Source organism: Lissotriton helveticus, chromosome 7, assembly GCF_964261635.1.
Source record: "Lissotriton helveticus chromosome 7, aLisHel1.1, whole genome shotgun sequence".
NCBI classification, from domain to species: domain Eukaryota; kingdom Metazoa; phylum Chordata; class Amphibia; order Caudata; family Salamandridae; genus Lissotriton; species Lissotriton helveticus.
Window position 1 is genome coordinate 1,246,418,106 of NC_136068.1, and position 13,188 is coordinate 1,246,431,293.

Here is a 13,188-nt window from a genome sequence, read left to right on the forward strand (position 1 = left end):
TGTCTGAACTAGGATGTCGGAGTGACCTAAAGAATGATGATGGATTAAACCCAGATCAGTTGATTGGGGGGGAGTGATTACAATGTTCAACACTCCATCCATCATCCCCTTTGGGTTTGTTTGCTCGCCCTAAGTTGGCATGGTATGCCCAGACGTGGGTCCTTTGCCAATGGATTCAAGCTAGCCTAGCTGATTACAGCTGATTAGCCAGAAACCAGTCCCAGAATGCTTGTTTCTGGTCCAGAGAAGACATGGCTTGGTAGTTCGGGCTGGACTGTTCCCATGAGGTACAGGGTCGGACTGTTTTTCATATGGGTATATCTGAACTGGGGTGGCGGGGTGAGCAAAAGAATGATGATGGATTAAACCCTGGTCAGTTGACTTGGGGTGAGTGCTTGCAATGTTCAATACTCCGTCCAGCAACCCCTTTGGTTTTGGTTTGTTCTCCCTAAGTTGTCAGGGTATGTCCAGACCTAAGTCCCTTGCTCACTTTGCCACTGGATTCAAGCTAGCCTGACTGATGATGACTGATTAGCCAGAAACTTGTCCCAGGATGCTTGTTTCCAGTCGAGGGAAGATATGACTTTGCACGTCGGGCTGGACTGTTGCCATGAGGCACAGGATCAAACTGATTTGCATATGGCCATGTCTCAACTGGGATGGCACAGTGAGCTAAAGAATGATGAAGGATTAAACCCAGATCAGTTGAGTGTGGGTGAGTGCTTGCAATGTTCAATGCTCCGTCCATCATCCCCTTTTGTTTTGCTTTGTTCGGCCTAAGTTTGCAGGGTATGCCCAGACGTGGGTCCCTTGCTCACTTTGCCACTGGGTTCAAGCTAGCCTTGTTGATGACAGCCGATTAGCCAGAAACCGGTTCCAGGATGCTTGTTTCCTGTCCAGGGAAGACATGGCTTGGCAGTTCGGGCTGGACTGTTCCCATGAGGCACATGCTCAGACTGATTTGCATATGGCCATGTATGAACTGGGGTGGCAGAGTGAGCTAAAGAATCATGATGTATTAAACCCAGATCAGTTGACTGGGGTGAGTGCTTGCAATGTTCAACACTCCGCCCATCATCCCCTTTGGTTTTGCATTGTTTGCCCTACTTTGGCAGGGTATGCCCAGAGGTAGGTCCCTTGCTCACTTTGCAACTGGATTCAAGCTGGCCTGGCTGAAGACGGCTGATTAGCCAGAAACCGGTTCCAGGATGCTTGTTTCCTGTCCAGGGAAGACATGGCTTTGCAGTTCGGGCTGGACTGTTCACATGAGGCACATGCTCAGACTGATTTGCATATGGCCCTGTCGAGACTGGGGTGGCAAAGTGAGCTAAAGAATCATGATGTATTAAACCCAGATCAGTTGACTGGGGGTGAGTGCTTGCAATGTTCAACACTCCGTCCATCATCCCCTTTGGTTTTGCTAAGTTTGCCCTACTTTGGCAGGGTATGCCCAGAGGTAGGTCCCTTGCTCACTTTGCTACTGGATTCAAGCTAACGTGGCTGAAGACGGCTGATTAGCCAGAAACCGGTTCCAGGATGCTTGTTTCCGGTCCAGGGAAGACATGGCTTGGCAGTTCGGGCTGGACTGTTCCCATGAGGCACATGCTCAGACTGATTTTCATATGGCCCTGTCTAGACTGGGGTGGAGTAGTGAGCTAAAGAATGATTAAACCCAGATCTGTTGACTGGGGTGAGTGTTTGCAATGTTCAGCATTCCATCCATCATTCCCTTTGGTTTTGCTTTGTTCGCCCTAAGTTGGCAGTGTATGCCCAGATGTGTGTCTCTTGCTCACTTTGCCACTGGATTCTAGCTAGCCTGGCTGATGACAGCTGATTAGCTAGAAACCGGTCCCAGGATGCTTGTTTCCGGTCCAGGGAAGACATGGCTTGGTAGTTCGGGCTGGGCTGCTCCAATGAGGCACAGGGTCAGACTGTTTTGCATATGTCCATGTCTGAACTGGGGTGGTGGAGTGAGCTAAAGAATGATGATGGATTAAACCCTGGTCACTTGACTGGGGGTGAGTGCTTGCAATGTTTAACACTCCGTCCATCATCCCCTTTGGTTTTGCTTTGTTCGCCCTAAGTGGGCTGGATATGCCCAGTCGTAAGTCTCTTGCTCACTTTGCTACTGGATTCAAGCTAGCCTGGTTGATGACGACTGATTAGCCAGAAACTGGTCCCAGAATGCTTGTTTCCAGTCCAGGGAAGACATGGCTTGGCAGTTCGGGCTGGACATATCTGAACTAGGATGGCAAAGTGAGCTGGAGAATTATGATGGATTAAACGCAGATCAATTGACTGGGGGTGAGTGCTTGTAATGTTCAACGCTCCGTCCACCATCCCCTTTGGTTTTGCTTTGTTTGCCCTAATTTGGCAGGATGTGCCCAGACGTGGGTCCTTTGCTCACTTTGCCACTGGGTTCAAGCTAGCCTGGCTGATTACGGCTGATTAGCCAGAAACCAGTCCCAGGATGCTTGTTTCCGATCCAGAGAAGACATGGCTTGTCAGTTCGGGCTGGACTCTTCCCATGAGGCACAGGGTCAGACTGATTTGCATATGGCCATGTCTGAACTAGGGTGTTTGAGTGAGCTAAAGAATGATGATGGATTAAACCCAGATCAGTTGACTGGGGGGGAGTGATTGCAATGTTCAACACTCCGTCCATCATCCCCTTTGGTTTTGCTTTGTTCGCCCTAAGTTGGCAGGGTATGCCCAGACGTGGGTCCTTTGCTCACTTTGCCACTGGATTCAAGCTAGCCTGGCTGATTACGGCTGATTAGCCAGAAACCAGTCCCAGGATGCTTGTTTCTGGTCCAGAGAAGACATGGCTTGACAGTTTGGGCTGGACGGTTCCCTTGAGACACAGGGTCAGACTGATTTGCATATGGCCATGTCTGAACTAGGGTGGCGGAGTGAGCTAAAGAATGATGATCGATTAAACCCAGATCAGTTGTCGGGGGTCAACTGTGAGCTACATCGTGCTCGCTGTGGTATCCCCCTGTGGTCCAGCCTATGGTGATGGCATACAATTTGTTCATAGGATTACGTAGTCGCCAATTTTCATGAATGTCTCACCAACCAAACAACTTCCCTCCCCCCATGCAATGCAAACCCCAACTGTGCATAGTCAAGAAACACCCTGTCCCACCGGCTAAATGCACTCGTACTTGCGGTGACAATTAGGAATTATGTCAAAACAATGTGCAGCCAAAAAACAATCTGTGTGCGGAGCCCGACTCAGATGCTTTTTATCCCTGGTCATGTTGTCTTTGCAACTTCCTTGGGTCGAACTGCAATTTGGTTTGCGACTTGGTGCGGCGCACGTCCAGTGGCCGATACCAGGGAGGGCCCCTTTAATCCACCCGGGAGAGACATAGAAGGCTCTCCGTATCTCCCCCAAGTTCACCACCCACCCATCTGTGACAGCCGCAGGTAATGCCGCGCTCAACTCCAATGGGGGAATCAGGACGAAAAGGGCCTCCCTAGCTTTCAGAGAGACCTCATTTTAAAGGGGAGAGTCTCTCCTTTCAAACAAGGCCTTCCTGAAAGGGTTTCCTGGCCGTGGATCGCGGCAGCGCCGAGATCCATATCCAGGAAACCCCACTAGGCACCAGGGTTATCTTTGGTTGGGTCGGCCCTGGTGCGAATGGGTGACCTCCCCCGGGGGCATATTTTTTTAATAAATAACTTTGGCTTTCCCTGGAGGGTCGCGATCGCCCCCCTAAATGTAAAAAATAAATGTTTTTAAATGACATCGAAATTGGCAGGGGGTTGGCCCTCCTGCTCAGTGGCAGACCCCCTGTGGGGGGCAATTCTTTTTTATAGTTGTGCTTTCTGTGGGGGGCAAATCGGCCCCCAAGGAGGCCATAACTATAAAAAAATAGAGAGAGTTCTCTCTTTACATATATATATATATATATTATCTACTGGCGGTCGCCAGTAGGTAGTTATAGTTAGGATTCTTTTCCATAGGGAATCCGCAACATTCTATTGGGAATAACTTTGGCGCAGATTGAGGGATCTGCCTGTAATTTTCCTCAAATTCGCCTCGCGGTGTTCCGCTCCATCCCTGGAAGTTTGGGGGGGATTTGTCAAGCGGGGGCCGAGATAAAAGGGGGGTCCCAAAACGTGTTTTCCCCATGTTAATTTCCATAGGGCGGTTGGACTCACTTTTAGCCCGAACGGCTGAATGGATTTCCACGAAACTTGGCAAAATTGTAGGGGCTGGTAGCCCGATGTGCCTTTACTATGTCTCAAGATATGTGATCCAGTTGATTTTGAGTAATTTAGGTGCAAAAAAATATATATATCTATAAGCGCGCCCCGGTACGCGCACCGGGGAGCGCTCCCGGCGCGCACCGCGAGTTCGCGCGCGGAAAGCTGATTGGCTCTCGGGTGTCTGTAAACATTTGAAACAGTCCGGAGCGGCCGCCGTCTTGTGTCTCGGTATGATCGAGACACAAGAGGTGGCAATAACAAAGGGGGAAATAACCAAAAGGGGGCTGGGTAGACCCCCCCGGACCCCCTAGGTTTGATGTGGGGGCCATAAACGGGTCCCGCGGGAAAAAAAAATACATTTTTTTCGATTTTCGCGGGGGGAGCGCCCGGTCCGCGCACCGGGGAGCGTACCGGGAAGCGTACCATGGGGAAAAATAGTGAAAAAAATTAGTGTAAAATAATCATTTTGAGTGATCAGAGGTAGGGTAGCTCTGAAAAGAGCTTTTGGGTTCTGTGGCTGATTTAGGTACCTACAAGTACATCCCACACACACCCACACGCACACACCCCACACACACACCACACCCACACCCACACACACACTCCTCACACACACACACCGACACATCTCACACACACACACACACCCCACACACATAACCCTACACCCCCACACCCACACACTCCCCACACACACCTCACACACCCACACCTCCACCCACACCCAAACACCCCACACACCCACACCGACACCTTACACATCCACACCCACACCCACACCCACACACCCCACACACCCACACTCACACACACACCTCACCCCCCACACACGCACACACACACACACACCTCACAGACACACCCCACACATCCCACACACACACCTCCCCCCACACACACACACCTCACAGACACATCCACACATCCCACACACACACATCCCACACACATACCCCCCACACCCACACACCCCCCACACACACCTCACACACCCACACCTCCACCTACACCCAAACACCCCACACACCCACACCCACACACACACCTTACACACCCACACCCCCACCCACACACCCCACACACCTACACCCACACACACACCTCACCCCCCCCCCACACACACACACCTCACAGACACCCCTCACACGTCCCCCCCCTCACACATGGGGAAAACCTAGTGGAACAGTAAAATAATATTTTAAAGTGCTTAGAGGTAGGGTAGCTCTGCATAGAGTTGTTGTGTTGTGTGGGTGATATAAGTACCAGCATGTAGGTACCAATGCAGAGTTTTAAATTCAATGTAGACTGTGTCCTCTGTAGATAATTTGCATGTTGTTACAGAAGTTATTGTGGTATATGGAATCTATACTATAGTCTGTCAGGAAAGCAGAAACAACATGGAGGCAGGAGATGAAAAAGAGATGTCAAATACACATTGGAGATAATAACGTGGGAGAAAGGAAGTAACTATGAGCAAAATTACTATGTAACACAAAAAAGTTGCACAGTATACTATAAGTCTCACTTTATATTATAATCATTTTGGTACTACTTCATGAATTACATATAAAAATGAATAATGTGTCGAACAATTTTTTATTATTAAATATAAATTTATTTTTCTGATTCTTTTTCAAAATTTAATAAAACTTCTAACAATATATTGTCTTCAATGTCCTCATTTTCATTCTGTGATTCTATTGCTTCCACACACTCAAGTAATTCATGGTCCAGAGACTCATCCATAAAGTCAAAGTCATCATTCTCAGCAATATTTTCTTCAGGGTTGTTTTCAATAACAATTTCGAAAGAAATATTCATTTTATTCTGTTCTCCTTCCATTTTCTTGCTGTAAATTGCATAAAAATAAATATATCAGTAGAGATAGGGCACTGTTGGGTTTAAGTTCAGACAGGTAGTTTTGATTTTTTAACAGTGAAGTTATCTTTGGGCAGTTTATGGTATCAGGCTGGAAGTAGAAATATAAAAAAGTGTATGTGAGAAAGCCTAAGTAAATTCATAATTATACAATAGAAGTCTAAGTCAATCCATAAGTATAACAGAGAAGCCTATCTCAATCTATAACTATTACAGAGGGATAGTATATAACTATAAGAAAATGTTTTCCCAAATTAACTTAAAGTGCACAACATACTTCACTTTCCAAAATAACAACTTACCTTTGTGAAAGCAGTTGAAGTTCTCAGTGAAAATCCTTTTCAAATGTACTTCAGGAAGTAGTAGTCAAAATGGCTGTGTTTCCCTCTCTTTTTTTATATATATTCATGTACATAACCAATCAAATGTCAGGAAATAATAGTGGAAAATGAAAGTAACATTTTAATTGGTTGTAACTTCTAACACTTCAGATGTGTTTTTGTCATGTAATTTACCTCAGGATATTTAGACAGGGCTACAGGCCAAATGGCTCAATGGAATTCCACCAAATTTGGGGAAATGGTAGGGACTGGTATGTAGTATTGCCTATTCTATATTTGGTGAACTTCTCTACGAAAGTTTTTATGTAAATTAACTTTTTAAAAAAATTGGGAGCGCTCACCGGTGTGCGCCTCGGTACGCGCACCGGTAAGCGCAACGGGAGTCCTCCATCTTGTGTTTCGGTAGATTTGAGACACAAGATGGAGGACAAACAACGTTGGGAATGGGTAAAAGGGGACACGGTAGACACCCCCTGACCCCTAGGTTTTCTGAGGGGGGCTTAGGAGGCCCATATAGGCCAAAAAAACTATTTTTTTAAAATTTTCGCGGGGTGAGCACCCGGTACGCGCACCGGGAAGTGTACCGGGGAGCGTACTTTGGTGAAAATTAGTGAAAAAAGTTAGAGTAAAATAATCATTGTGAGTGATCAGATGTAGGGTAGCCCTGAAAAGAGCTTTTGGGTTCTGGGGCTGATTTAGGTACCTACAAGTAGGTTCCAATGCACAATCTTAAATTCAGGAGGAATATTGTATTCCCCTCATCTGAGAAGTGCACACCATCTCCTCTGTAGATATCTTGCGTGTTGTAACGCAAGTTGTTGTTGTATATTGAACCCATTCCATAGTCTCTCATGTAAGCAGAAACAGATTTATTCACATGTTTCCTTGCTTTCTCCATCTGTGGACAAAATTGGTTGGACCACTTCCATTTCTGTCTTTGGCATATATTGGAATATACCAAGGCAGTTTGTGGAAAAAGTGTCATCAATTGCCCAAAGGTGTCCTTTAAAACCATTTCCAGACCTACCCCAGTCAAAGTGCCTAGGTCATTTCCACCTCAGTGCAAAATTATAAGGTCAGGGTGTGGCAGATGGTGAAAGGTTTTCACCAATGGTATCAATTGATGACATCTCAATCCTCTTTGGCCAATCCATTTTATGTGCATGTTTGGTAAATCAAGGTTGTGAACATTTCTGATAGCTGCATACCTTTGAGCCCAGTGAATGTAGCTATGTCCAATAATCCAGACAGAGTACATGGTGAGAGGAGGTTCTGGTGCAGTCAGATGAAGTGTAGGAATGAAAGGGCAGTTGGAACAGTAGGAGTTTGCAACAAAAAAACTGTGGAGTTTCAGTGCTCTTGAATCACAAGCAATGATTGGTGGATTCAGATAGTTGAAAAGTGAAAGTATGGGTGCATGGTTGTGTTCTGTGAAAGAAGTCATTTGAAAGGTCAAGAAAAAGTCATTAAAAGAAAGATTGCACCTGATAAGCTGGTTTATTGATAGGTCAAACATCCTTGCTGAGTTCATTTGCAACATTGTAGAATAAACTTTTAACCCTGAGAGCTCAGTGAGGAGGGAGTTGCTATGGTAACAGGTAGAAAGGGCTGAGGGGGGGAAGGGGGATGATTTGAAAATAGAGAGGGAAGAGTTTTGATTGGTTACCATGAGGAATATGTGTGTAGAATTAGAGGTTTTCTGTGCCATTCATGGTTGCAGTGCCTGGAGTACATACCTTTTGCTCTGCTAACGAAATATTTGTGTGTGTATCTGACACTATTCTCAATCTCCCAAAGCATTTGTAAAGGTGAGTTATGATTCATTCAATATAGATAGAGAGTTCAGATTAAGAAGCACATTGAGCTTCTTTGCTGTTGGTTTGTGTGATGCTTTTTGAAAATGCATGGTATCAATATTTGCAATAGAGGGGAAATGTATTTTGTAAAATAGTGAGTTTTCAGAACTGAAATGGAATTCTTGTACATAGGACCTGCGCTGTGTTTCTAAAATGTTATTCACAAAACGATTTTGGGGCAAATCAATGGTTTTACATTTTTGAGAAGGAATAAATAGTGTGTGCATGATTACATAAAAATATTTGAACCTTTCACAATCATATCACCTGTGTTACCTCAGATTAGGAAGCAGAATGAGCTTCTTTGCTGTTGGTTTGTGTCATTTTTTGGGTAATGCCTGGTAGGAATGTTTGCAATAGAGAGGAAATGTATTTTGTAAAATAGTGAGTTTTCAGAACTGAAATGGAATTCTTGTACATAGGACCTGCGCTGTGTTTCTAAAATGTTATTCAAAATACGATTTTGGAGCAAATCAATGGCTTTTACATTTTTGAGAAGGAATAAATAGTGTGTGCATGATTACATAAAAATATTTGAACCTTTCACAATCATGTCACCTGTGTTACCTCCGATTAGGAAGCAGACTCAGCTTCTTTGCTGTTGGGTTGTGTCATTTTTTGGGTAATGCTTGGTAGGAATGTTTGCAATAGAGAGGAAATGTATTTTGTAAAATAGTGAGTTTTCAGAACTGAAATGGAATGCTTGTACATAGGACCTGCGCTGGGTTTCTAAAATGTTATTCAAAAAACGATTTTGGGGTAAATCAATGGTTTTACATTTTTGTGTTACCTCGGATTAGGAAGGACACTGAGGGCCTTATTTATGAAAACAGCGATGCGTCAGTTTTCACTGCGCACTCCTTGCGACACCAATGATGCATCATATTTAATGTACGACGCATCATGTCGCAAGGAGTTACAGATATGTCAGTATTTCTGACGTATCTGTAAGCGCAAAAATGACGCATTGCTGGAGTGTGTCACAAAAGTGTTTTCAAATGGGGAAAGCCCCATGTGAAAGGGTTTGCGTCAGTCTTACGCCTGCTGTGAGGCAGGTACAAGATTTTGACATAACAGTGTCCTAAAAGTGACGCAGTGAAATCTCATAGATTTCACTGCGTCACTATTACAAGGTTTTTTACGGGGGAACGCCCCCTCTGCATACATTACACCTGACGCAGGTATAATGTGGCGCAGGGGTTTAAAAAGTGACGCATCTACCTATATGTGTCATTTTTTAAATATGGCGCAACAAGGCACATGTTTTATGCTGCCGATGCGTCACAAAAAGTGACACATGACCAGCGGAAAACTAACGCAGGGCCTCAAAAATTAGGCTCTGAGCTTCTTTGCTGTTGGTTTGTGTCATGCTTTTTGATAATGCTTGGTATCTACATTTGCAAGATAGAGGATTTTTATTTTGTGAAATAGTGAGTTTTCAGAACTGAAATGGAATTCTTGTACATAGGACCTGCGCTGTGTTTCTAAAATGTTATTCAAAAAACGATTTTGGGGCAAATCAATGGTTTTACATTTTTGAGAAGGAATAAATAGTGTGTTCATGATTACATAAAAATATTTGAACCTTTCACAATCATGTCACCTGTGTTACCTCAGATTAGGAAGCAGACTGAGCTTGTTTGCTGTTGGTTTGTGTCATTTTTATGGTAATGCTTGGTAGGAATGTTTGCAAGAGAGAGGAAATGTATGTTACCTGTGTTTCCTCAAATTAGGAAGTGGATTGTACAGATAAGGTGAGGCATGTCCAGGGGCGCAAAGGATATGAGGCCTGTGTCCATGAGTGCAATTGAGAGGATTTACCTCCTCTGACCCTTAGACAAACATTATGTAATCTGTGGCCCTTCGACATGCCTCAATACATTGAGTATAATTGATGGTAACAGGGTGCAGATGAGATGAGGCGTGTTCAGGGGTGTAAATGAACTGAGGCCTGTCTAATGGTGCAGATGAGTTGAGGTCTATTCTGGGTTGCAGATAAGGTGAGGATTGTCCATGGGTGCATAGGAGGTGATGCCTGTGTTGAGGAGTGCAGTGGAAGGAGAGGTCTGTCCAGAGGTAGAAAGGGCTCTGTCTAAGAGTGCAGTGGGGGATAGGCTTCATGAAGTGCAGTCCAGTGGACTCTTAGACACCGGCCTCACCACCTATGTTCCCCAGGACAGTCCTTACCTCATATGTACAATCTGCTTACTAATCTGAGGAAACACAGGTGATATGATTGTGAAATGTGCAAATATATTTTTTTAAACATGCAGATACTATCTAATCCTTGTTAATAATGTAAAAGTAATTCATGTGCCCGGAATATTTTTTTTAGAATTATATTTAAAAAACAGAGATAAGGTCATATGTAGAAGTATTATAGTGTTTATATTGTTTGCCTATTGTCATTGTTTTGTTGTTTGGTAATAGTGGTCTATAATGATTTTTTTATTTTTATTTTTGTTTTCCACAGATTTAAATCAAGATTTCAATAGTAAGGAAATATGCTCTCAAGGGAAAGGAGACGAAAAGATTTTAAGCGGAAAAAATCAAAAACAGCAACGGAATTAAAGCAGTCTCCTACAACAAATACTTCAAAAAACAGGGAAAAAGTCTTTCTTACGGAACATATGTAGATCCAAAAAAAATGTTGGACAGTATGTAGAAAAAGAGAAGGAGAGAGCAATTTTGAAGAGGAAGGAGAGATCACCAAAAAATGTTACTACTGTAGCAGGAGACAATAATATGTATAGGAATAGAAGGCAAAATCAATTTAGGTACATTCGTAAACGAATGTTTCGCAATAGGGTGGTTTTAAATTTGTTAATGTTAAAAAATATTAAAAAAGGTAAACACAGATCTGCTTTTTATAAGAAAAAGAAAAGTGTAGAGAAGATTGTTGTTGTTGATTGTTGATCATGCTTTTGAAGTTAAGAAAAAAAAAATATTTTAATAATCAATAGAATTAGGACACTTAACAAGACAATTGATGTTTTCAAATCAAACAGTACATTTTTGTAAAGTTTTTTCTGGAGAATGGATGCACAGTTCAAGTTGTGAGCCATTTTTTAAGGAGGAGAGTTACTTTCAGGAGAGTGATTTAGTGCATGCAGTTGACACCAGTGGTCGAGCATATGAGGTGAAATACGGTTGTCCGATTGAAAAAGAGAAACTTGTGCCTAGAGAACAAGAAGAGGTGTTAACTGATGAAGTTTTAGGGAGACGTACTAAGGGTCCAGTGTACACTTGGAAGTGTAGTAGTATTTGTAGTGTGCGACAGGAATCAATCGATTTGTTTTGTAATTTCTTAGGTACAAAATGAAGATGTTGCAAGACTTAGATCCTTGCAGAGTGAGAGAAAACACAGGTTTGCAAGGGCATTCACTGGATTGTCTTTCTAGAAAAGTCTGTCAGAGTGTTTTTCATCATTTTAGGATGTTAGCAGTGCATCATAACAAAATGAGGAAATTAGTGAGAAGGTTGTATTATGCAAAAAGTCCAGCACTTAAGCTTAAACAATTAAACAGTGCTCTTTTGCATGGAAGTGAATTAGATGTGAAGAAGATTTGTGAAGAAATTGAGATTTGTTTTTTTAGTGAAAAAGAGGACAGTGTAGAAATTGACACAGACATTCAAGGTAATGTGGAAGACAATGTACAGATTTCAACTACAGAAAAGTTTGACCAGGAAATTATCAGGTTTAAGGTGAAATCAAGTGAAAGGCCGAATTTTACTTGTGTGTGTTGTCGACGAACTCATTATAAGCATCAAACTAGAATAGTTGATTTATACGTAAAAAGTGAAAAGATAAATAATTATGAGTGGAAGGATTTTGCAACTTATTTGTGGGTGGAGAATTCTTTTGATTTGAGTACTGATCAGCGTATTTGTAAATATTGTTATGATAAATTAAATCAAAACAGAATGCCTGCTAGAGCTGTTCATAATAATCTTGAGTTGGTAGACATTCCTCCTGAATTGATGGATTTAAATACATATGAGTGTATTTTGATTCAATGTGCCCATCCTTTTCAGGCAATTGTTCGCATGGAGCCTAAGATAGGGAAATTGCCTCCTTCAGATTTACAGAGAGGATTAAAGGGAAGAGTTGTTTATTTGCCTCTAGATTTCAAGAAAAATATTGATACAACTGGTGTAGAGAAAGTGGAAGAGGAACCTCTGGTTATTCTAGTTAATGGGGTTCCGACAAAGAGTAAGAAAATCTGGCAAGATTTAGTGGATGTTAGGAAAGTCAAAAAGGCAACGTTGTATTTGGTCAAAAACAATGAGTACTACAAACATGTATGTGTTGGAGCAGAGGAAACAGCTGCAGATGAAGACAGTGATTGTTCAGCTGGCCAAATTGAAAAAGTTGATGTGTCTAGAAGTGAAGAAATATATGAACATTATACTGTTCATCCTTTGCATTCCAAAGAAGTAATGGGGAATGAAATTGACTTTTTTCAAATGAAATCAGCAAAAGGAAGTCCCATTAGTGTATGGGAAGAAAGTTTGGAAGCTCGTTGTTTTCCACAGCTATTTCCAACAGGTCGAGGTGGACGATATGACGATCGACCACTTCAAATTCCAGCATCTGAATACCGGACTTTAAGATTACATGCTGAAGATCCAAGGTTTCGTCAATGCATCCCATATTTGTTTCATCTACTGTATGAAAGTGACTTGTCTGGGCTTTCTTATGCAGTAAACCATCGACTGAAAAGTGGAGCGCATCTCCAAAATGTTTCGGCAAGGGACTTTATGGAGAAAGTTAATCTGCAAGATAATATTTTTGAATCTCATCTAATCAATCTCATGGCATGTCAGCGTGGTACAAACGAGTATTGGTATCATCGTCATGGGGAATTGAAATGTATGCTAAGAAACTTAGGAAC